Source organism: Protopterus annectens, chromosome 2.part0, assembly GCF_019279795.1.
Source record: "Protopterus annectens isolate FY-2018-M chromosome 2.part0, PAN1.0, whole genome shotgun sequence".
Lineage (NCBI taxonomy): Eukaryota > Metazoa > Chordata > Ceratodontiformes > Protopteridae > Protopterus > Protopterus annectens.
Genome location: NC_056728.1, coordinates 1,427,856,641 through 1,427,882,960, shown reverse-complemented (window position 1 = coordinate 1,427,882,960; position 26,320 = coordinate 1,427,856,641). Strand labels below are relative to the sequence as shown.

The following is a 26,320-nucleotide window of genomic DNA, read 5'->3' as shown; positions in this document are numbered from 1 at the left end:
TGTATTAGTTCCCTCCTTCTGTTGTACAGCTTATATATGGCTGGTGTACACCAGACAGGTCTCCTGTTGTGGAGGAGTCTTGGGTTTATTTGGGATAGCATGATCAATGCAAACCTTCTGGATGCTCATAGAATGCAGTTGTCAAGGATTATGCAGAGTGTCCTGTATAATCCCCCAGCATGGGTCCTTTGAAGTCTTCCACCCCAGTCTTCACGAGTGCAAAGTCTGCTTTTGATAAATACTTTGTTTGCAGTGACTTCCTTGCCTGGGGGTGGGGATGGGATATGGGTGTCCAGGGAAAATTGGTTATGGTCAGATATTAACAATGGTGGTCTACCTCTGGTGTGGAACATAGAGTCCCCATGTTGCAGATGGTTAGGTCCAATATGTATTCCCCCTTGTAGCTGTGGTGATTGGTACTGCCATAGCACATGGATTCACAAATTGTAGTAGCTGTAGGGTGATGTTGTTGAGGCCTGAGTAGTTCCCCCACTCAATATACCTGTACCATTGAAGTTAACCACTGTAATGGTGTATGTGAACACCTTCATATCCTACACTGTTCCCAGGGAAGCAAAGTGTGGTTCCTGGATATGGGAGGGGTGGTCTTAACTGGTTGTGTTGTGTGTTACAGGTCCTGTGGTCACGAAGCATGGTATAAAACATAACCTGGCAGTGCTGATGTGCATATGTGACCCTGAAGTAGGTGGCTGTTAATGCATATATATGCTATCCCCCTTACTGACAGATAGTAATAGATGTACATACCTCTTTATAAATAATAATGTCAGCACCCTATAAATACTGCAGGAGAAGAAAAGATGCCCAGTAATTCAAATAGCGCGCTCCGCTAATGCGTCTCTCTCAAGTGTCATAATATAGTTAGGTAGGGGTTTGAATCCTGCAAATGCGCAGTGTGTGTGTGTGTGTGATTGGGGAGGGGGGGTTAGTGTGTGTGCAATTCTGTTTGAAAGAAATGTCCCTTTTGGCAACTAGAAGAACACACTAGATGATGTGCATTCCTCTTTCTAAACACTGATGATGTCAGCACCCTATAAGTATAGCAGGAGAAAGGGAAACCTCCCATTAATGCAAATAGCACACTCTGCTAATGCATCTCTCTCAAGTGTCATAACATAGTTAAGTAGGGGATTGAATCCTACAAATGCCATGTGTGTTTTTGTCACACAGTTTGTCCATGTGTGTTGAGTGTTGCTCTTAATGATGTTCATCGTGCATACAGCTGCAGTCATAACAGATGGGTTCTCCTGCCATCAGACAGGTCCTCGGTTGGCCAAATTCCAAAGTCTAGGTCCGGCGTCGGTTGTCGTCGCTTCTTCCCTGACGTCAGTGCGCCAGGGGTATAAAAGAACCAGCCGACGCCATTTTCTTCAGTATTTCTTGCCGAGCGGTGCCCGAAGCAGAAGCAGTTCGTAAGTGCCGGTCGACCAGCTCCTGAAATTACGAAAATTTTGCAACCGAAGTCTTCTTGAAAGCTAAGTACCCTGTTGGGGAAACTTTTCTTGCCTCAGACTGATGTCAGACAAAGTTAATAATTGTATTTCTTGTGGGAAGCAAATACCGCATAAGGATTTTCATTCCCTCTGCATTCCTTGCTTAGGCCCAGACCACGACGTCTCGGTCTGTCGTTTTTGTGCTACATTCAACAAATGCACCATTAAGCATCGGGCAGAGTTCACCCAGCACTATTTTGGCAAAAAATTTAACTATATTATGTCGTCGGATACTCCGACTCCAGATTTGTCTAAAAAATGCAAAGACAAGGACTGACACACGAGGTCCGCGGCCTCTACAGACACCATTCCAAAGCCGACTACAGGTGGTCCGGTTCTCAGCGAGGCACCTATGCAGCCCCTGCCTACCGTCGACACTTCATTGGCGGTGTATTCTGTGCCCGAGGTCGCTGGCTCCTCGGCCCACTCCCCGACTACAGATACCGAAGCCACTCTTGGTGGTGAATCTCAAAATGTAGACAGGTCTGCCTCCTCTCAAGGTGTCTTCAGACCTTCCTCTTCTTTTTCTATCAAGGCTTTCACTAAGTCTAAAGCAGCCATGCATTCTAAGAGACAAGCTCCACAGGGCCCTTCTCCAGGCCCCATGCCTAAAAAACAGATGCTTAAAATGGCTGAGGATTTGATTACTCTTATCAGGGGTTCTCAAACCCCCCCCCCCCTGGACAAAAGGCCCAGAGTGGAGGAAGAATCCCCCTCCCTTGACCAGGCCTCCATTATTTCAGATCACTCGGATGAACAGGAACATTCCTACTCCCCTTTTGAAGATTCTGATGCTGAGGAGTCCATTCCCTCTGTCTCCCCCCCAGAGGATTACTCATTTGGGGAAACCCTGCATACCTTAAGGGAACACTTCCACTGGGAAGGCCAAGAGTACTCAGATTCCAAGAAAAGGCTTGGGGATTTTCTCTTGCTACCCCAGCACAGGCCTCTGGCTATACCTCCTGTCTTAGACATACTAGATGATGTGTACTCGGAGGCCTGCCTTAACCCAGATTCTTTACCTCCAGCCCCAGTCAAGCCTGACAGGTACTACCGGGTTCCTGATTCGCACCAATTTTTATACAAAAGTCATGCGGCTGACCCAGAAACTATCTCACAGGGCCCCAAGGGAATTAAGGCCTCCACTGCTATAAACCCATTACCTTCCGAGAGAGATTCCAGATCCTTAGAAAGGTGGGGAAAAAAGGTATACACCTCGGCCACCTTAAGCATGAGGGCATTAAACTGCCAGTTCCATATGCTAAAGTACCAACAGTTTCTGTTATCACAGTTGAGAAGTAAAATGTCACAACCTGAACAACCAGACTTGAAGGAGTTGCAGGATTTGATGCATAGTGCAGAACAAGTGGGTAAACATACCTTGCAATGTGGTTTTGATGCTCTAGAGGCCTCATGTAGAGCTGCTGTTACAGGATCAGTCATACGTAGACATGCCTGGCTCAAGGAGCAAACCTTACCAGATCATGTCAAAGCTAAATTACTAGATGCCCCTCTACAAAAGGATGTATTATTTGGTGTTAAAGCTGAGGAGGTATTAAAGAAAATGGAGGAAAAGGCTAAATCAATGCAAACAGTGAAAGATTTTCTACAGGTACAACCTCCACATTTCAGTAGAAACTGGCCTTCCAAAAATTGGTCCTTTCCAGCCACGGGCAGACCCCAAAGAGGTAGATACAGGCGCCCGAGGGGCAGAGGGCAATCTCAAGGATCGTTTAGAGGCAGACAATGGCAAGCTCCTACACAAAGAGGTGGTGAGGATAGTTCACAGCCATTCAGAAAGCAAGCCCAATGACTTTCCCCTTTGCATGCCAAGCAAGGCTCAAATGGCAGCACCCTTAGGCGGAAAACTGGCATTATTTTCAAAAAATTGGCATATTGTCACAAAAGACAAATGGATCCTGGACATTATAAACAGAGGCTACAGATTCCATTTTCACACCCTTCCAAAAATGAGAGGCATGCCAAACCTGCCACACAATCAAAGGGCAGAGGCACAAAGACAAATTTCAGATCTCATGGACATGAAAGCTATTCAAGAGGTACCTACTCACGAACAAGGTCAAGGCTTTTATTCCAGACTATTCCTGGTACCAAGGAAGGGAAAAGATTGGAGACCTATTTTGGACCTATCCATCCTAAACACATTTTTACTCGTACCAAAATTCAAGATGCTCACATTACATCAGCTTCTTCCCATGCTGGGCAAGGAGTCTTGGCTGATAACATTGGACCTCAAGGAGGCATACCTGCATGTCCCAATCAGACAAAATTGCAGAAGATACCTCAGATTTCTTGCAGGTTCAACCCATTATCAATTCTCTGCATTTCCCTTTGGCTTATCTACTGTGCCCAGAGTATTCACGAAGTGCCTGGCATCAGTAATTGCCTACTGCAGACTTCAAGGGATACAAATATACCCATATTTGGACGACTGCCTGATCCAAGCGGACAGCAAGGACGTACTTCTGAAACATCTGGCTTTTGTAATAATGTTGTTGAATTCTCTGGGATACACAGTCAACAAAAAGAAATCAAGGCTACTACCCTCTCAGAAAATAATTTTCCTGGGTGCCAACTTGGACACAAACACCCAGATGGCCTACCTCACACCAGAGAAGCAGGGGCAACTAACTCAATACTTCAGAACACTAGCAAATTTCACCAGGCTGACTGCAAGGAAAATCCTGCAGGCTCTGGGATTCATGGCATCTTGCATCCTACTAATCCCATGTGCAAAGCTGCATATGAGGAAACTTCAATGGTACCTGAAAAACCTATGGTCTCAACACAGCCACAGTTTGGAAACAATAATACCACTAATTCCATGTCTTCAAAAGGAATTTCTGTGGTGGGCTCAAGCATGCCAAACAAACACAGGTCTTCCATTCTGCAAGCCTCAAGCAAATCAAGTCATCACAACAGACGCCTCGGACTATGCCTAGGGGGCGCACATGACAGATCAGGGCATTCAGGGCAAATGGTCCCAAAAAGAAAAGCACCTTCACATCAATCAAAAGGAAATGCTAGCAGTAATAAATGCTATTATAGCTTTCAAAGACCTTCTGCATCCAGGTCAGCTATTGATAAGGACAGACAACACCACAGTAATGTGGTACATAAACAAACAGGGAGGAACCCATTCATACCCCCTATGCAGGCTGGCCATGTCACTTTGGAACATGGCTCTGGAATTACAAATCGAACTTCATGCACAGTACTTGCCAGGTTTAGAAAACACGCTGGCAGACAACCTAAGCAGAAATATGACAGATCCACACGAATGGAAGTTGCATCCTCAAGTTTTTACAGAGATAATTCAAGCATGGGAAAGGCCAGACATAGATCTCTTTGCCTCCCACAAAAATCACCAATTGACAAAATTCTGCTCAAGGACTTTTCATCCACAGGCCTGGAGAGTGGACGCTCTCTCTTTCAGTTGGACAACAATGACAGTTTATGCCTTTCCACCTCTTCCTCTGCTGCCCAAAGTTCTATTAAAAACCAGAGCAGACAGACCAAAGATGATTCTCATTGCTCCAGACTGGCCAAGACAGTACTGGTACCCACTCCTGAGGAGCCTGACGCATTCGCCCCCATGGACCCTACCTCTAATGCCTCTTCTTCTGACTCAGCACAGCTTCAAAACTCTTCACAGTCAGCTGAAAACACTCAATCTGGCCGCATGGAAGATGCCTTAACATCACAACAGACCCTACTCTCCAAGGAGGTGCAGGATGTCATTTTGGAGGCCAGAAGGCCGTCTACTAGAAAAGCTTACTCTGCAAAATGGAAACGGTTTTGTGCCTGGAATGAGAAAAAGGGCCAGACTCCTGGAAAACTGAATTTACCTCAAATTTTACAGTATCTAGCTGAACTGCTAAGCAGTGGACTTTCATTCTCCTCCATCAAAATCCATGCCTCAGCCATTTCTGCAGAATACAACACTGATCCACCTTTATTCTCTCACCCCCTCTTAAGACAGTTCCTCAGAGGGGCTAAGAATATAAAACCCCCAAGGAAACAACCAATACCTGCTTGGGCTCTCAATTTCATTCTAGAAAAGCTGACCTTGCCTCCTTTTGAGCCAGCTGCCTCAACAGATTTGCAATATTTGTCCTGAAAAACAGCTTTCCTTCTGGCTATCACCTCAGCTCGTAGGGTATCGGAACTGCAAGCCCTCATGGCTGTGCAGCCTTTTATCATCTTCCATCAAGACAGAGTTTCCTTACGAACCAACCCGTCCTTTATGCCAAAGGTGGTATCCAGGGCAGCTTTGAATCAGGCTATACACTTACCTACCTTCTACCCTAATCCTCAAAACAAAGGGGAGACTACTACATTCCTTGGACATCCACAGACAGCTGCGTTATTATTTGGACAGAACAAAGCCTTTCAGAAAATCAGAACAGCTCTTTGTGTCCTATGCTATAGGAGCTCAAGGGAAGCCAATTTCCAAACAGACAATCTCAAAATGGATAGCCCACTGCATACGCTTTTGTTACTCTTTTCATGGTAAAACTGTACCTGCAGGCATCAGATCTCACTCCACAAGGGCCACAGCTACCTCTGCAGCTTTCCTCAGAGGAGTTCCTACCAAAGATATTTTGGAAGCAGCCACTTGGAGTTCTGTGCATACCTTCTCCAAGCACTACCACCTACCATTATACTCCAAAACTAGAGCAGGCATTGCCACTGCAGTCTTGCAGGGCATTCTGGCTCCTCCTAGTTCCACCTAGTGCCTACCACCCCTTTCTTAGCTTTGGGATTCTACCCATCTGTTATGACTGCAGCTGTATGCACGATGAACTTAGTACAGTTTTGTGCCTACTATAAATGTAGATGTTCGAGTGCTAATACAGCTGCAGTCCAGGTTTCCCTCCATCCTTCCCCTCTTGGGACAGGCCTATTGGCTAACACCTCCTCATACAAACTGATTGGGGTATTCTTTTATGGTGTATTTGCTTGCAACTACAGTATTTTGATTATATTGCATTGCTTTATTACACAAATTTATGTATTGCCTTCCTTCTGGGGGCACCTGACGTGGGGCAAGAAAAACTGAAGAAAATGGCGTCGGCTGGTTCTTTTATACCCCTGGTGCACTGACGCCAGGGAAGAAGCGACGACAACCGACGCTGGACCTAGACTTTGGAATTCGGCCGACCGAGGACCCACCTGACGGCAGGAGAACCCATCTGTTATGACTGCAGCTGTATTAGCACTCGAACATCTACATTTATGGTAGGTACAAAACTGTACTTTGTATGACATATATTATATCAGTAATGTCAATGCACACATGAAGTATGTGTGTGCCACATAGACATATGTACCTATGACCTTAAATAGTTTCCATGTGTGAAGCCTGCCTCATGTGAATACATGGAATTTGCATTACACAACTTTTTGACTGTGGTTTTCTGTGCAGAGGCTGCAGTTGGTATGTGAATATACAGTGAGAGTAGTCTATGGTGTCATCTTACCAGTGAGGGATACACTTCTGGTCTGGAGCATATAGTCCACATGTTGGTGATGATCAGGTGCAGCATGTTTTCCCGTCTTGTGGGAGTGGTAACAAGTTGTTCCATAGCATTTGAGTGTATGGATTCTAGGAACCTTTCACCTAGGGTGTTGGAGCTACAGTAATGCTCCCAGTCTAAGTGTGGGTAAATGAAGTTGCCCAATATATTGTTGTTTGGAGACACCTGCAGATATTCATGTATTCTTAAGTAGGCCAAGTGGGTTACCTGGGTTTAGGAGGGTGGTCTGTAGCAGGCTATGAACTGGAAGTCAGTTTAACCCACTGTTAGTTGCACATGGATAGTCTGTGATGCATCAAGCTGTGGCAACAACCTGGGGGTGTGGGTATAGGTTCATAGGTTCATACTAGGCTATCTGCCCTAGGGCATTTATAAGCCAAGCCAGAGTGTGTTTGTCTTTCGCCACCCATTTTAAATTAATGTTGCTATGCCCTTTTTTGAGGTTAGTATACTGTGCCTCTGTCTAACATTGACAGAGAAGTGATACCCGGGGTAAACCTACGATCCCCCATCCACTCATCAAGATTCCTCTTGAAGAGAGTCAATGAGGGACTCTGCCTAACCTGGACTGGGATTTTATTCCAAAGTGAAGGGAGTCTCTGGGTTATGAATCTGTCCCTCCAGCATGTCCTATTTATGTCAATGGTGAGGTTCAAGTGTCTCGAGCGCGTAGCTCGATGGGATTTGGATTTTCTGAGGTGCAGCATGTCCATTAATTCCGGGTTGGACATGGCATTATACGTCCGGCACAGATCGCCTCTGAGCAGGTGGTATGCCACTGAGTATAGAGTTTTGTTAACCGGGCAGCATATGGCGTCTGTTTGAGCCCTTTGATCCTCTTGGTGAGGTACTTTTGGGGTCTTTCCAGTTGCTGCAGGTGTCTGGTAAGGTACATCCCAAAAGGGGCATTGTACTCAATTATGGGCCTGATGAGGGATGAGTAAAGAGGCACGATGACCTCCCCTGACCTAGATGTGAATCCCGTCATGATTAGGTGGGCTATATAAAATGTTTTTCTAACCACTTTGGCCACGTGGTTGTCAAATGAGAGATTGCTATCAACTTGTGTCCCCATGTCCCTAATTACTTCTTCCGTACTTAATAGATTACCACCTATGTGGTAATTTGTGGCCACTTTGTTTTTTGCCAGAGGGGATGACTATACACTTTGTGGCATTTAGCTTGAGGCCACGGCTCTGGCACCAGTTGTCTGTTTCTATGAGGCCCTTTTGGAGGATGGTTGTGTTGGCTGGAGAGTCGATTATGGCACGCAGTTTGCAGTCATCTGCGAACTTGGTCAGCCACAGTCCTTCCGTGTTGGCCTGTACCTCTGAGAAATATATACCAAACAGGAGCGGTCCCAGGACTGGGCCTTGTGGGATGCTACTTGTAACTGGTTTGGAGTCTGCCATGGCTCCAGCAATTCTAACCATGTGGGTTCTGTCCTTGAGCCAGTTTGCAACCCATCTAGTGACATAGGGGTTTATATTTAAGATGGTGAGCTTATCTGTAATGCCCGAGTGGGGTATTGTATCGAAGGCTTTTGTGATGTCCAGGTAGGCTGTGTGGACCACCTTCCCCTCGTCAATGGCCTTGGTGACTGTTTCAAAGAAATCAACCAGGTTTAAGAGGCAGGCTCTGCCCTTAACAAAGCCAAACTGGGTAGGATCCAGTGTCTGTAGGTCCCCAATATCTTTATGTATGAGGACCATGATGATCCTTTCCATAGCTTTGCAGACCAAGCTAGTCAGGCTTATGGGGCGATAGTTTCCAGGATCTGTTGAGGCACCATCTTTGTGTAGAGGGACCACTGTTGCTGTACGCCACTGTTTGGGTACATATCCTGTGGTAAGGCTGAGATTGAACAGTAGTTTTATGTTTGGGTTTAGGTCATCTTGGAGTTCATGTAGGACGCAGCCCGGGACACCGTCTGGTCCCATTGATGCTGTGTTTTTTGCTTTGTGATTTCAGGACGGTGCTATAAAATGTTAGGTTAGGTAGGCATAGCCCTTTCAGATTTTCAAGGTGGGGACCATGCTGGTATGCTGTGGACACTGTTCTGTGAGTGTAAAGGGTTGGTATGTCTCTCATATTTAAGGCTGTGTTGTAGGCACTGAAATGTATGTTGTACTGAAACCTGACTATTGCTTCCTCCAGTTCATTCTTCTCAGTGTGTATGTTAACTGACACCTAATAATACTAATACTGTTTAATTGGGAGTATGTGCTTTCCTGTGGGACTTGTGGATTAACTGGTATACAGCAGTGGCTCTTGCAATTTGTTGCTATGGCTTCACTATTTAACCTTTACATTCACTCCTTGAAGGACTGCTAGGTGTCTTTACTGGAATGTGTTGCTATGGCTTTCCTATTTTCCATTTACATTCACTCCTTGTAATGCTTGCTATATCTCTTTCAGCAGCAATTCCTTATATGTTTGGTGTGGTTTGGTGGTACTGCATGCAGTGTGGTCTGGCCAAGGTGTGGGGCTTGACACCTACAAGGGTATTTTATTTTGCTGCTGAGCAGTAATGGGGCCTTGTACTTTGTACTAACAGTTATGGATAGCAGGCACATGCAGCGCTTGTAAACTGCTATACTGTCCTTATTTTATTAGTTGGCTACATCCTTTGATATTTCTGGGTTGTACTCCTACATGAGGGTGTGCTTGTGGAAGCTATTCTACACCTATTCACAGAGTGTGTGACAGCAGACAGAATGATATGCCTGTGAGTTTGTGACACTTGCAGGCCTCAGATACTCTCAGGTGTATCTTTTATCAGCCTCAGTGAATGGTACATATCAGTGGGATACACCCGTGATATATTTCAGATATTCTGCAGTTGTGACTGTGGGGTATTTTGAGCATATGTATTACTACACCATTTCTGACATGTAAGTAGTGTATACTTTAAGTAATTGACAGTTACCATTACGTGGCATTCCACACCTTTCTGCCTACTGTTAGTACATTTCACAGGGAGTCAGTGGGGCACAGTTAACATTTGTTTTCAGATCAGGGACATCCCTGTAAATCAGTCACAGTTGCGAGGTCTGGCCTCTTACCTATTCAAATATGGCAGTGTTTATCCTGCTCTGATAGTGTGTGTGGTTTGCAAGGTGCTACTGTCACATTATTACCTACTAGCTACCTACTAGCATGGCTGTTTCTCTTCTCACACTAATGTTATGCAAATACACAAGAACTGCCAGTAAAGATACAAGAAAAGCTTTGTGTAATAGCCTTCCTATATTCCTTTTACATTCAGTCCTACTGTTTCATGATATATTGCTTTCAGCACAAAGTTCTTGTAGATCAGTCATGGCTTAGTGGTAAGTCATGCAGACTAGTGTTTCCAAGGTCCTGGGTTCGAGACTGACAGAGGAATTTTATTTTGCTGCTGAGCAGACTACAGGCCTTGTCATTCAGAGTGACTAAGGCACTTTTAAGCAGTTGTAAGCGGGTTAGCGCTGGTTTGCGCGGTGCTCACGCATGCGCACTGTCGCTTAGCTTCGCGCACACAAGCGCACACCCTCTTACAACTGCTTAACAGTGCTTACTCCCGCGCACACCCGCACTAATTTCTTTGAAAGAAAAGAAAATGGGGAGATAGGAAAGTGGTGAAAAAGAGGGCACAAAGAGGGTAGGATAGTAGGAAAACAAGCACGGGATTTGCAGGAAGGATGTAGGAAAGGCCCATAGCTGCCCATTTCTTTATCAGCAACAGCTGTGCATATGTGTGTAATTTGGTGTGAAATTTGAAACCTTCCACCCCTGAGAGAGGGGTGAGGACAACAAAATATGTTGTACAGCCAGTTGTAATTACCAGTTCACATGTCCAGCAGACATGTCTGAAAATGGGCAGCTATGTATGGGGCGTACTTTTTTTGCGGGAACAGAGTGCCCTTTTTTTATTTCTTTTTCTGGTGAGAGTGGAATGTGAGGTACAGGAAGTAGGTATATTTGGGGAGGTAGGTAGTGGAGGTTAACAGACATGACAAACAAGATGCATACAGGGGCGGAGTATGACACACGTGGGGGGGGACACAATTGACGGGGACGGATGTTTGGATATCGCGAGCCCATGAGCCCACAGATGGCAACAGTGGAACTGAGATCCCCACCCATGGGCAGTTGCCACTGCGCCTTCACTGCCCAGGATGGGGCTGTGCTGGGGGCTGTGTAGGATGGGCAGCAGGCACACCCATGAGTTGCACCACCCATGCCTCAAGCTGGCGTAGGGGTTCAAGCACAGAATGCCTGATCTCACTACGCACCACAGACCGGACACTTTGTAGGGTGAGTGGACGGTCTCCTCCGGCCACGCTTGCAGAGGGGGGATGAGCCCCATCCCCTGCAGTGCTTCCACCCGAAGGTGGCACAGGGCCACCGGAGGAGGTTCCAGCCTGGGCACTAGTGCCAGGTGCACTCGCCAGCTGAGGTGGGAGAGGTGGGTCCGCTGGAACCCGCCTTCCCTGTTGTCCTATGTTTAGCAATATTTTATGACATTTTGGGTTAGTAACAAACAATACCATTCAAAATTAGTTGTAACAGCATGCATCAGTATTCCCATTAACCAAACACCCATGAATTCCAAACATTGAACAACAAACATAACACATGCATATTTTGAACAACAGTACACAATCCAACAGCATGCAGGGTTGATTGATGGCAACAGGCCATCAGGTTTGGATATGTGAACAGGGCACATGCATCAACGTACGTGCAAATATGTTTGAACCAACAGGACAAATGTCCATAGGAATTAATTGTGAATACACATACCCAGTTTGTTGTGGAATGGCATTATTTGTGAATATAGGGTAGGGTGAAGAAATATTTCATTAACAACTTCAACTACCTATACATATGCTGTACATCTCTAGTAACTGCAGATATATATAACCTACAGGTCTTAGTACAGTTTCCTATATGTAACCTTATGAATGTTGGTGATAGGACTGTTACTGCTACGTTAATATACATTGCATTTTTATTCATACACATTCATATCTGGCTGTGTTCAGGTACAGCATCCTGCTACATTTGATTTATATGGCTCTAGACAACTGTGGATGTTCATTATTTCATACAACCATACTATCTCCATATTGCAAGGGTATTGCAACATATCCAAATTGTGGGACAGACACATTCCAGCTTCAGTACTTTATTACAAACATTTCACTGTTTGGTTGTGGCTGTGTCATTCATTTCATTATGTACTGACTGCAGTATACTTTATTCAAGAGTTATAACAGTTTTCTTGGTCGATTCATACCTATTTCTCACACTCTCACTTGTTTTATTTTTACAATTTAGGATGGTACTTAATTCTAGGCATTATTGACATGTCTTACTTGGTTACAACAATCCTTTCCAACAGACTCACTTGTTTCATATGGCAAATTTTTAAAAGGGGGTGTATTTGACACATGTCTATTGTCTTTAGCTTGTTTACCACTAATTTTCAGGCTGCAGCAGGTTATCTGATATTACAATACAGGTGGAAAATCTCTATGTCAGACTTGTTTAATTTTTATTTCTGGATTACAGGCTGCATCACTTATCTAATCATACAGTACTAGCTGAATCTTTCTTCTAGTGTTGTTTGAACTTTATTAATAGGTAACTACACTGAACTCTTTTACAAGCTGTCTCACTTTTATTGTATAACAATTACAGAAAAATAATTACTAACCTGCCTGGTGGTGCAACCGCTCCAGCCTATCACCATAGGCTCGCCGATTCGCGGAACGCACACCTGCAGCTGTAATATAAATGAAGTAATATTGGAACATGCATCTCCATAATATCAGCTAGGATAATTTCTTACATACATAATTACATGGATTCTTACTCAGTAGTGGGGCGTTGGGCATTTGCTGGGCCTCCTGGATCCAACGGTTCAGTTGGTCCTGCTTTCATCTCTTCAGGTCCGCATGGTGGTGACGGACCTGTTCACCAGTCCTTGGTATGCCTGTGGCACTGGTGAGATCATGTGCCAACCGGTTCCACGCCTCTGCCTTGTACGCTCCCCAAAGAACCTGGCCCTGCATAAGTTGAGCCTCATGTTCGTGGACTAGGAGCCAAACCATATATTTGGACTCCTCAACACCCCACCTCTGTGCTCGGAAGCGACTGCTCTCTCCTACACCTGCCATCCTGACTGCAAATAGGTTCCACAATCAGTTATGCTGTGTATTCCTGCCTATGGGGCTTATATATGCCGTTTTTCCCGCACTTATCTGTGATTGGCCATTTTGGAAATGTATCAGCTTAAAAGTGCCTGCTTTGTCATGCTTCTATTTCCATTCATTCATATATATATGCTAATACTGCATTTTTCAGTACAGCTGTCATGGCTTAGTGGTTCAGTACTTTGACTATGATGCACAGTATCCTGGGTTCGAGCCTGGGCATTGCTTTTTTTTATTTTACTACTGTCTAGAAGGCTAGGAGGTGTGTCTGTGTAAAGGCGGCTTTGATACAGGTTGCTCAACGTTGCCCGCCGGTAAGCCGGTTGGCACGCTGCGCAGCTCCGCGCAAACGGGTTACGCTGGTTAACGCGTTATTTGGCTATGAGCACGCATATTACGCTATGAGAAATGTTGCTCAACTACGGGCACACAGTTTCAGTGTGTTACAGCGCTGCTCAACTCCGGGCACTCATATTACACCTGTTAAACCACTGCTCACCTGCAGGCAATCATACTCAGCTTGTTAGAATACTGCTCAGCTATGGGCACTTCTAAAATTTCTTTTTTTTTATTGGGTCAGATTTCTTCAAAAATACATGGCCTATTTCATTACATTTTACTTAAATTATAGTTTTATATATATATATATATATATATATATATATATATATATATATATATACATATATGTCAGGGGATTGTTTTGTGCTTATTTCACTAAAAATAGAAAATTATGTTGTTGGGACTCAAACCGTGACTACCTCCTCTTTGGCCGACGTCTCTACCGCTATGCTATTGCTACTTGGCTTAATTTACATATGTAGATCTTGTATGCTTTTCCAATGACTGCTAACTGTGGCTGAGCGAAGGGCACACCCGCGCAAACGAGCACAATTATGGGCAAACATTTTTGAAATTATATAAAAAAAAAACTGTTGATTTTTACGTTTTACATTACAGTTGGGTTTATAGTCTGTGGGGGCATGTGTGCTGTTGTACTTCTTGACATTTCCGCGGACTCGCTTGTGGGTGTTTCCTTTCGGGACTGTGATTCTTCTGGGGGCGTGTCCCTTTGCAGGACTCGCCGTGCGGGCACGCCCCCTACTTTCCTACACGGACCGTGTTAGCCTAGGGAGTGATTCAGCATGCCCTCATGAATATGCATGGCATGCAGACGTCACCCCGTTTAACTGCAGCCTCCATGTAAGACTTGCTAACTCTTACACGGAGGTTTCGTGAATCCTGCCCCATGTGTATTCTTCAAATCTGGCCATGAGAAAACAGCCAATACCTATATTAGAAAAAAGCAAAAAAAATTTGCTCTTGACAAAATTGCGAAAGGGAAAATATTAAAAATTGGGGACAGTCGAGTGCTTATGGGAAATTGTTATTAAAAGTGGATTTATCTCAGCAATCAAGGAATGGTACAATAGGTGTGAAATTCAAACTGCTATATCCAGCTGTCTTCAGAATTTTTTTTCCTACAGTATGAAATACATGTTTCTATGTAGCCTGTTCCTGAGAAGGAAGTAAAAAGATGTGTTTAACAACAAAGGATGAGCCAACAAGCAGAAAAGGACTCTGCATATCATTCTTCTAGTAGTAATGAAGTCCACTGAGAGACTTTGCTAGTGAATCCCTTTCCATTGTTTAGGAAACAAAAAAAGGCACAGGGACTGACTGGAGCAATCAGGTGTACACTGGACTTGAACCAGAGATGGGTGTTGGGATTGACATGATCAAGAAGAAGACTAGCAACACAGTAACATTTGTGAATAAACTGGAATCTTTTAAGAATTAGTCCCATTAGGTATAAGAACAGATGTGTGCAGTGAGCTTTGCAAAACGTGTCTGAGAAAGATTGGAATTTTGTTGACTACATTTAACTGGTGGGAGAACAGAAAAGCATATACCCGACTTTGTCATTAACGTTTAGAATGACACCGTATGTACTGAAGAAGTAACTATAAGTAAACGTTTTTTTGCTGCTGATATCTGAACAAAATGCATGCTGGAAATTGCAAGTTATGTTATAAAGCAGTTTTATATAGTGTGCCATCAGGCATATTTTAAATATGAAGTGGGGACATTCTTAGCCATGACTGCTGTATATAGTAAAGGCATTATTCATTTAATTTAATTTACTATATTAAAATTTTATGAATATCTGCATAAGGCAGAGTGTAGAAACAAAAGGCATGCATGAAAATATTTGTTGAAGACTTAGTTATGCCAAGGTTAGAGGAAGATTATGCTCAATTAATAGCTAATATAGGAAGAAATTCAGTAATGTGTCATCAGTCAACAGGGACACGTTCAGGAACAAATGGTATTGACGTTGACAGGGAAGAAAGTGTTAAAAAATCTGGAAAGCTTTGTTTAATGATGTTCTAAAGGAGGGGGTACCAACTTCTTGGAAGAAAGCTTTGGTGCCTGTATTATCCAGAGAGAGGTAAACACCCTTCAGACTCGGATTCATGTAGACCTGTTTTAATTGAAATTTTATAAAGCATATCTGTGCTAGGTTAGAGAATAGCAAAGGAGATACAAAAAAATTGATCAGTAACGATCAGTGTTTTTTGTTTGGTGTTTTTTTTGGGGGGTGAAGGGAGGTAAACATTTGTCAATACTAATAGAAGAATAATGATCCACCAGGAAGTAGAATATATAAAAATGCCGCTGTTGATGTGTCTTGATGTAGATAAAGCATTAGTTGGCTGGGATTTTGAATTGGGCAATGGTAGCATTTACCATTTGCCTTCCCTAATAGAATAATGGGGTTAATTAATATGAAGTTTATGAAGGGTAAGAGACAACAATTAAGGTGGGAGACTTCCTTCCCAACGAGTTGTGTTTGAACAGAGAAAACAGGCAGGGGTATCCTCTTTCCCCTTTGTTAATTGCTTTATATTTAGAGCTATTGGCAAAGAAATTAAATTGCTCTAAAAGGGGTTGTGGATGGATGGATTATTTTATACTTGATAAATCCAGAAATAGACATTTTTTGGTTTGATTCTTTTTGAGATACACATAAAGGTAAACCAGAGATCATTGCATTAAACTATATATCCATCCATGAACTGGTTCAGCAATACCCATTTTTATAATTATAGGGACATAAGATGACAAACAGAAGTGGTGAAAATGTTTGCTTGGAAGTGTATGTATTTGTATAACCCAAGGGTATGTATTAAAAAGGATTCTATCATTGCAGCTAAAGATATGCGGGAAGAAAGTAAACAAAAGAAAATACAAAAATTGAGATGCTGGAAGTGCTTGGTTTTCGATAGTAAAATGCAAGAAGTGAAACTATTTTAGTCCATTTAGTGTTATATACAGGTCAAGCATGTTTTATATAAACCAGAAGAGAAGTTCCAGATGATAATTAACAGAGTTGAAGGAATCTGTTTGGGAGTGAAGGGGGCAACAGTTTCATTCAGTTCCACTGTTGTGCGGTATGAATGACAATAAAGTTCACTTTGACTTTGGATTATAACAAACTAAATGCAGGTCATAGCTGCTAATATGTAGCAAGTCTAGCATAAGTGCAAAAGCAATTTGATAATGAAAAGAATGAGCAAATTAGCTGAGCTTTCAAGACAGTTGAATTTTTTCTTTTGAGCATCTAAGCTGTATAGGCAGTACCATGGAGAAACCTGCAAGTAGTTAATAGTTTAAAGTGCTGCAAAAGCACGCATTTGCCATAAAGGCGGATACTGCTGAAAACCGTAAAAAAGTTGATTTTACAATAAAATCTTCCTACAAAACAGGTGCAACTGTGAAAGACCTGAACAAAGAAAGTAACTGCGGACTTAACACCTACAGATTGATGATGACATCTACAGCATTTTAAGCAGTTAGTACAAAAGATTAACCAGTAAATCCAAACCATTGTTCCTAACTGATTCATGGGTTGTCTAGTAGAGATTCCTACAACCTCGCTTAAAGAAGTGAAACTATGTCATTTTGTTAACCTACAGCAGGCTTTGTGTTAGTAAAGCAAGACAGGTAGGCAAATTACTTCCAAACCACTCTATAACCAAGTTCTCCTTTCGCTGTTCACCTGCACAGCCATGGGAAATGTTCCATCTTGCAAAAATGTGAAGTTCTGGCTGCTTATTCATATAAGCGTATTGCTTATTGTACATCTGCTTCACAAGCCACGTGGCAAAGTTAGTGATTGTCTGCATTCTGCTGTGGAGTCAAACACTTGTTTGACAGACATGGTAGGGAAAACAACTACTCACCACCTTCCTCTAGTTGATTATTGAGCTGCTCATAGCCTGGAAAAACTAAATGTGTAGATTTATAAGCGGACCACAGAGGAGGCTACACCACTGCTGGATATTCAAATAATAGGGTGGCCATCATCAGCGTTTGAAATGCCCTCCTTATCAGAACAGTATAGGTTCATAGGTTCATACTAGGCCATCTGCCCTAGGGCATTTATAAGCCTAGCCAGAATGTGTTTGGCTTTCGCCACCCATTTTAAATTAATTTTGCTATGCCCTTTTTCGAGGTTAGTATACTGTGCCTCTATCTAACAGTGACACAGAAGTGATACCCGGGGTAAACCTACGATCTCCCATCCACTCATCAAGATTCCTCTTGAAGAGAGTCAATGAGGGACTCTGCCTAACCTGGACTGGGATTTTATTCCAGAGTGAAGGGAGCCTCTGGGTTATGAATCTGTCCCTCCAGCATGTCCTATCTCGAGCGCGTAGCTCGATGGGATTTGGATTTTCTGAGGTGCAGCATTTCCATTAATTCTGGGTTGGACATGGCTTTATACGTCAGGCACAGATCGCCTCTGAGCAGGCGGTATGCCACTGAGTAGAGCTGGAGTTTAGTTTTCAAGATCGTTAATCTCAAACATTGGTTGGGTTCAGTCAAAACCTACCGCGTTAGTTCGCTACAGATTTCCCCTTGAAGTATCACACTATTCTTTGTATCTTGCCTAGTGTGCATTTTCTGTTTAAAGCCCAGCAATGTGGTGCTCCCTACATAATAGCTAAAACCTCCTGATCTGGTTGTCTGCCTTCTCTAGCCAACTCAAGATATGTTCTTTTAAAGCACCTTTATTAAATTACCACTTATGACATAGGCAAACTTACATTAAAATAAATTACCATTTATCCATTTAAATGCAGCATACATATATTTTCTTTGCTACTGTCATTAGTCCGACATTACAAACAAATGCTGAATTCCTTGCCTTCCCTTAAATCTCACTCCTCTTCCTGAACATTATTATGTGTGTATTGATCAACTCAAGACACGTCTTAAAGAATTAAGTGTTGTTTGGGCACAGTTACATAATTGCAGCATACACTGTTTACCATGTATCAGGTCTACACTAGAGATTATTGTAGTGTTAAAATTTTTGTGTCTAATAACAGTATTAATTATTCTAATATGCACATTTTCCTTGTCGATTTGACCTAATGTTTTTTCTGTTTCTTTCTTTATATCTTGTGTACTATATTTTCAGTTTAGTGTACTTTGTAATGCTCATGTATTTAATTTTTTTTGAGTTATTTGTAATGTTCATATGTTTGTTTATTACCAGCTACTGTAACTAGATCATGACTGTAAAAGAGCTCATGTGATTCAGTTCACTTACCTGTGAAATAAATAAAACTAGTAACTACCTTTCAAGAGTCAGCAGTGTACCCATGTAAGAAACACCTCATCTGCTTTCATCTGCATGAATTTAGAACCCCTCTCTTTACTAGTACTACTGCAATTTACAGAAGAAACGGTCTTCATTCACTCCTATCTACAGCATTAATAGTCGGCAAGATGGAACCATTTACTTCACATTGTCCTTACTTTTCTGTCTTGTTTTCTTACCATTTTATTTGTTGTTGCTGCTACTACTGCATGGAATGTACTCCACCTCCCATTTGGAATATCTCTGAGACCCGACAATATCTCTGAATCTAGGCATTTCTATAACACCTTGCCCTCTCTCTGCACAGTTTCAAGCTGCATATTCTTTAGTGATGTAGGTTTTTTTTTTTTTATTATTTCTACCAGGACTCATTTTACATCCATGCATTTTATCAACTACTCCCATTTTAGCTGATCATTTTTACACACCTTAAGGAACTCATTATTGCATATTCATTTTAGTCCCTTTGTTACTTTCAGCACTTGTTTAACTTTTTCATTTACTTTCCTTTCTTCCTGTTTTTGTAGATATTGTTAATCCTTTCTAAGAGCCTCAGCATTCTTCTTCTTTTGATAATTAAAACACTTTCTGCTTCTAAGATAGCTTTGTTTTCTTGTTTGTGCTGGTTATCATTATTGCTGCTCGTATATCCACGTTACTGTCAGAACTGCAGTTTTTTACAGAGTTATCAAACTTAGTTTTTATTCATTCATTTTCCATTATCACTTTCCTTTTGTTAATGTTGCTTTGGGATCTGGAGTCTGTCCTGACTAGTGATAGGAGACCGTGAACCAGTCCTGGCTGGAACAACAGTCAATTGGAGGACATGTGCACTTGCAGCAGTTTTTTTTTATATATATAGGAGCAGTACTTCACTTATTTGTCATCTGTGGGAAGTTGAAGGAAACCAGTTTTAATACATGGGGGTCTTATAATACATAACAGTGGAAATTGATGGGATGAGTTGTGCTGGCAGCTCTACAGTTTTACTTTTCAGGCTACAAAGTAGTGTGTTGAAACCAGACCATATGGTATTTTACTCTTAGGGTACCCTGTATCACACCAAGTGCCATGATAAAAAAAAACAAAGAATACATACTATAGATGGAAAGATTTAAGTTGTCAAAAGTTGGCAAATTTCTTTGTGTAGGTAGTTTCAGCAGACCATTTTACAGGGTTATGTAACAGAATTTTCCCAAAAAATGTACCAAGACCAATTCCATATATATGTTGTTCCTTGTCCTTAGCTGGAGAGCCCAAATGCCAAAAAGCTTATATTTTTTCTAAACCAATTGGCGAGTTTGTCTATTTTTCTAGCCCAAAAAAAAGCACCACTATGTGCCTATCATGAGGAAAGTAGTTAACCCATTCTAAACAGACCAACCTGCATACTTCTCTCCTAAAGCGGCCATTAATTTTGACCTGAGTGTTTGATCTTTAATTTAATACTAGAAGTCCTTGGCATTAGGTTGCCTTTTGGGATTTCCTCTCCCGTCGTCTCTATTTCGAATGCTTTTTCCTCTTTTGCCCTTATGCCGAGTGATGTATGTGTCTCCTGCCAGTGACCCCAGTATTATCTTGTTTTGGTCTAATAGCCTGTGCATCACTCAATTCAACCCATTTCTTTTCTGTTGTTCTTTGGCTACTACTGTTCTGATCTTGATCCCAACACTATTTTTCAGGTGTTGCACATTTAGTGCATAGAAAATAAGCCATTAAAGAGTTCATGAGACCACCCAGTTATGGAGTAAGACTCGCATCATCATTGCTGTAGTTGCTTGGGTGAACAGCATTGAAATCGAGAACTTCCATTATCTTTCCAGTATTTTATTCTCATTTTATTTGCAACCTGAGTTTGCATACATTAACAGACAATAAAACAAAGTGTAACAAGTTGATTTTAACATAACATAGTATACATATACGTTTTCTTTAACAGTTTTCATTCACCCCAGCAAATTGCACAATTACTGCTTTCCGTTAAACGTTACTTCTCCCCAATTGTTATTCTGCAAGTATTATTCAAATTCCGTTTTTTTTTTTAAATTAAATTTCCTCTTTTCATTTTCTAAAGATCCTATCTTTAGTTCTTTTATCTCCTTTAGAATTTTCATTCCATCCTTTACAGTTGGTTTACATTTTGGTTATTTTTTTCTAATAACTGCTTTTTTTTAGAAACCAGTAATATTAAACTTGGTAAAGACATACTAATATGTCTAAGCAATTCAAGTATCCAAATAGGATATTTTTCTTTGCTACTCTGATTTGTTCACTTGGCATTTCAGTCAAATTACTCTGTAGAAAAGTTTCAAAATCTGTCAACTCATTATATATCCTAAGTAGCATTTTTCCAGTGTCCTCGGTCTTCCCTGTCATATCACCTTGTTTGCTTTCTGTCTAAGGAAAAATCCTCTGAGGTCTACTTGGGGTATAAAAATACCTATGCACACACTTCTGTACAGAGATCTTAAGCCTTCTGGACTTCATTATTTTCATGGGATAGCTACAGAGTTCTTCCATTTGTTCCTTTGTAGTTTGCTTTTCTATTTTTTTTTCACAGTCTTTTCTAACATCTTCTGATTGATTCTTGTAGTTACAATGTGATGTTTTACACAACCTACTGGTTATTACTTTTTTAACTTTATCTTCTGTTCTAGACTCAACTAAAATCCTTACCAGAGCTGGTCTTTTACTTTGCACTCCCCACTCCCATTTTCTTAGCATGTACTCTGTTAATAATCCTTGACAGGAAGACTGTCTTTAACCTGCAGTTCAAACCTATGCTTAGCCTCATCCCGTTCTGTTACTTTTCCTGTCAGAGTTATCTGCTCCCAATAACTTAATTCCTTTGCTAATGTCCTGTGGTAAATTCTAGTCCCATGTTGCCAATTTGCTCTTCTGTCTTGTAGACATCCCTATTGGTAAACTCAGTTTTCTCCATTCCTGCACTGGCTGAGTTCTTAAAGTACTTTCTGCTATCTTATGACTGTAATATCCTGTGTGTTTGTTACAAGTCGTCTTAAGGACTTGTGTCCAAAATCCTGGTCTCTGCCTCTCACCACCTCATCATTATTTCTATAATCATCCTTTTCCACTTTGTTTTATAATCTTCAGTTTACGTTGTGTATATCAACCTTAACTGCTTAGTTTTAAAGTATAATTTCAAATGACATAACCCTAAACCAACTTGTTCTTTTTTGGCGAATCAACTTATCTTACTTAACTCCTCTCCTCCAAAATAAATTCCTTCAGCTTTTTACTCCATATGCAACTTTTCCTGTATTGATAAAAATATGCCTGACGTGTATATAAAATCAAAGGGACTAAAAACATTATCGCTGTTTATAAATTCATAGCTGTTTACTAGGCTAATGAGCACAGTGGCCTTTTTAAGCATAGCCATGCATCCCAAATCTCTGACAAGTTCTTATATCCTTGATAAGTGTAAGCAGGGGTTTGGGAGATGAACCATTTACAGGTTATCTGTGTCCATTAGAGACATAGGTACCAAACCAGGGATTAATTTCCGGTTTCCCATCCAATTGTCCAAGTTGCACTTGAATTGGGTTAGGGAGGAACTCTGCTTCACATGGATGAGGAGCCTGTTCCATAGACATGGTAGTCTCTGGGATACATACCTATCGCTCCAGCAGGTCTTATTTATATCACAGGCAAGGTTTAAGTCTTAGGGATGAGTAATTCTGGTGCTGTTTGTTTTTTGAATATGTAGGAGGTCCATCAGAATGGAGTCTGACAATGTCCTGTATGCCAGGTATAGATCCCCTCAAAAGCCTGTAGGAGACAGAATACAGGGATAGAGTCATGAGGTGGTATGCATAGGACATTTTACTTATGTTCTGTATTCTTTTAGTGAAAAACCACTGTGGATGTTCCAGTTGTTGGATATGCATGGTTAGGTACATACCAAAGGAGGCATTGTACTCAGTGATATGTCTGATGAATGCCGAATACAGTGGAACACATGACATCCTTGGACTTCAATGCCAGACCTTTGTTTATAAGTTGCACAATATAGAATGATGGTCAAAGGCTAGATTACTATTTAAGTGTGTTCCTAAGTCCCTGACTACTGGGTCAACTCTGAGGGGTGTGTTGTCAATATGAAGGTTACCAGGGATCGATGACTTCCCAAAGGATGCTATTATATATTTCTTGGTATTTAGTTTTAGTCCATGGCTCTGACACCAGATGTTTGTCTGTGTCAGCCCATCCTGGAGAACATTTGTGTCAGTGTGAGATTCAGTGACAGCTCCTAATTTGCAGTCATCTGCAAATTTAGTCAGAGACCACTGGCATTAACAACGCTAGATTACTATTTAAGTGTGTTCCTAAGTCCCTCACTACTGGGTCAGTTCTAAGGGGTGTGTTGTCAATATGATAGTTACCAGGGATCGATGACTTCCCAAAGGATGTGATTATGCATTTCTTGGCATTTAGTTTTAGTCCATGGCTCTGACACCAGTTGTTTGTCTGTGTCATCCCCTCCTGGAGAACATTTGTGTCAGTGTGAGATTCGGTGACAGCTCCTAATTTGCAGTCATCTGCAAATTTAGTCAGTGAACACTGACATTGGCCTTGACTTCAGACAAGTAAATGCCAAAAAGGAGCGTTCCAAGGACTGATCCCTGAGGGACTCCACTTGTGACTGGCCTCTTTGCAGAGGTGGACTAACCAACTCCAACTTATTGGGTCCTGTCTGTGAGCCAGTTCGCTATCCACCGGGAGATGTACAGGTTTGTACCTAACCTCTTGATTTTGTCATCAATGCCCGAGTGGGGTTTTGTGTCAAATGCTTTGGCCAGGTTAAGATAAGCAGTGTGAACAATTTGCCCTCATCCATTGCTTTGGTGACCTTCTCAAAGAAGTCCACCAGGTTGAGTACCCATGGTCTCCCTTGACAAAATCAAACTGGGTTGGATCCAGTGTCTGGAGGTTTACTATATCTGTGTTTATCATCGCCATGATAATTCTTTCCATGGCTTTACATATAAAACTAGTGAGACTTAAGGGTCTGTGGTTTCCAAGGTCTGTAGATGGCCTTCCTTTGTGCAGAAGGATGACTGTTGCCTTTCTCCATTCATGTATCTTAATATCCAAAATCATAATCAAGAACTTCCAGTTTCTTAATTTTTATACTAACTTTTGTTAATTTTTCCAACATATCCTTAGCTGCCATAAAATAATCCTTTTAATCTATACACCTAAATACTTCATTTTATCATGTCTCTGTAAACATGGGTATGTCCAAGACAGTTCATGTGTGGATACATGGTTTACTGCTGTAGACCTTGTTTTGGGTTTATTTTATACCCTGAAAAAAACGTAAAACTGTCTCAGAATGTTCCATAACACAGCACTCTCCTTTTCTGGATTTATCACATTCAAAATAATATCTGCAAATAAAGTTGATTTTTCCTGATTACCATGTCATACCAGTTATACCCTTGAATTTGTGAGTCATTATTTTTATTTGCTGATGGTTCTGCATATAAACCAAATAAATGGGAAAGACATCCCTGCCTGGTTCCTCCGTTCAAACAAAGCTTGTGGGAGAGAAACCTTCCCACCATTCATATATTCTTTTAACTCCATTATCCTTTTATTAAAGGCAAATGCTGTCATTGCCCTACTCATAAAATACCAGCTGACTCTTCTCTATGTGAAACCTGACAGTCTGCTCACACTCTGCTTCTCTCTGGATCATCATTGTTCTCTTAATATTGCCAGATGCTTGGCTGCCCACTACAAAACTACACTGATCCAGATCTATTCTTTTTAGCAATACCTTTGACATTCTCTTAGCTAGTGTAGACTTTAACATTTTATCAGAGTCTAAAATTGAAATTCATCTATGTAAAGCTGTTTCTGAAGGGTTGTAACCCTCTTTGAGTAACATAGCCACCTTAGCTTTTTTTCCAAGAATCTGGCACTGTCCCCACTTTAAAAGTTATCATTAAAACAAACTCTTCCATATCTTTATCCCTTTCTTTCCACCAGACTTTCACAGGAATACCATCTGTTCCTGAAGATGTCCATGTTATCTCATCAGTTCCTATTTTGATAAAGGTTTTCAGCCTCACCTTCCTCTCACATTATCATAATTATGTCTTCCATAATTGTTTCCACGTGTGCCTTTTCTTGATTTCCTCATTTTTCTGAGTTTTGCAAATTTTCATAGAATTTCCAAAATCTCTCTAATACTTCTTGAGGATCAGTAGTTATTTTTCTATCATAGACTCCCCAAGTTTGGCAATGAGCCTTTCTATAGTTTGTTGCCCAAGTCATTGCACTAAGAGTTTTTGCATTCTGGTGTGCTATCAGAAAGTACTGGCATAACATCAAACTGTCTAAACTCCTGTATATATTTCAAATATTCCATGTAGCCCTCAGCAATTGTTTTTCCTCTTGTTCTGTGATATTCCCTTTCTTCTGCAGTAATTTAACCTATGTCATCCTCTCTAAATAATTCCTGTTAAATTCTTTCTGTCTTATTTATACCACTCTTTTTTAAACTTTATTTTCCTTATATCCTACTTCCTAGCTATCCCTTTTGAAGAAATGTCTATCTTATCTAATAACTCTCAAATGATTTACACTACCCATCCCTTAAATTCCTCCGTCTCTAATAGATAAGTAGGAAAACACCAGTGTCTCATTTTTGCTTCATTACCCTAAAACTTTATCTTAGTCTTTATTGGTGCATGATCTGAAATAGTTTTTGGATCTTTTGCAAATCTTCAGTTGAATACTCTTTCCTGTCAAATATAATTTCTTTCCAGTGTGGCCCAGTTATTTAACCTTGACAAATAACATAGAAGATTATGATTAGGCCACCAATCATAATCTGTTTATTATGTGTTTGAGACATGGATGCCAAGAGATTCACCTCAAGAATAAAGCTTCTTACTCATTTTGAACAGTTTATTCCGCTGTCTGCCACTTCCTCAGTGGTTGCGTCATCCAAGAATGGGCTATTATTAGTGATTTGTCACCATTTTTGTAGATGTGAGGGAACTTTCGCAGTGTTACTCAGATTTCTGTTCTTGAATAGGTACTGCCAGAAAGCCTCAGTGTTTTTTTTTCCAGATGTGGTACTAAGACCAGCACATTTTTATTTAAATTTAAGTGAAAATTGACGTTTTAAGACTGGGTTAACCCCCCCCCCCAAATCTTAAGTGACACAGTGGTAGAGCAAGTAGCACTTTCATGCCACAACAAGAGATTCTGTCTTTTCTGGGCAGACTGTAAATGTCTTTCCTGGTGTTTACTGGGTGTTCTGTGGGTACTCTGGTCTCCTCCTATATCCAAAGGACATATGATGGATTGGTGTCTCTAAATTATTAAGAG

The 26,320-nt window shown here is 41.4% G+C and overlaps 1 protein-coding gene across 2 annotated transcripts in view; it reads left to right on the top strand.

Moving 5' to 3' along the window:
• Positions 1-26,320, top strand: part of USP53 (ubiquitin specific peptidase 53) — a 1,362,943-nt gene that overhangs the window by 1,019,334 nt on the left and 317,289 nt on the right. The gene's annotated exons all lie outside the window — the stretch shown is intronic.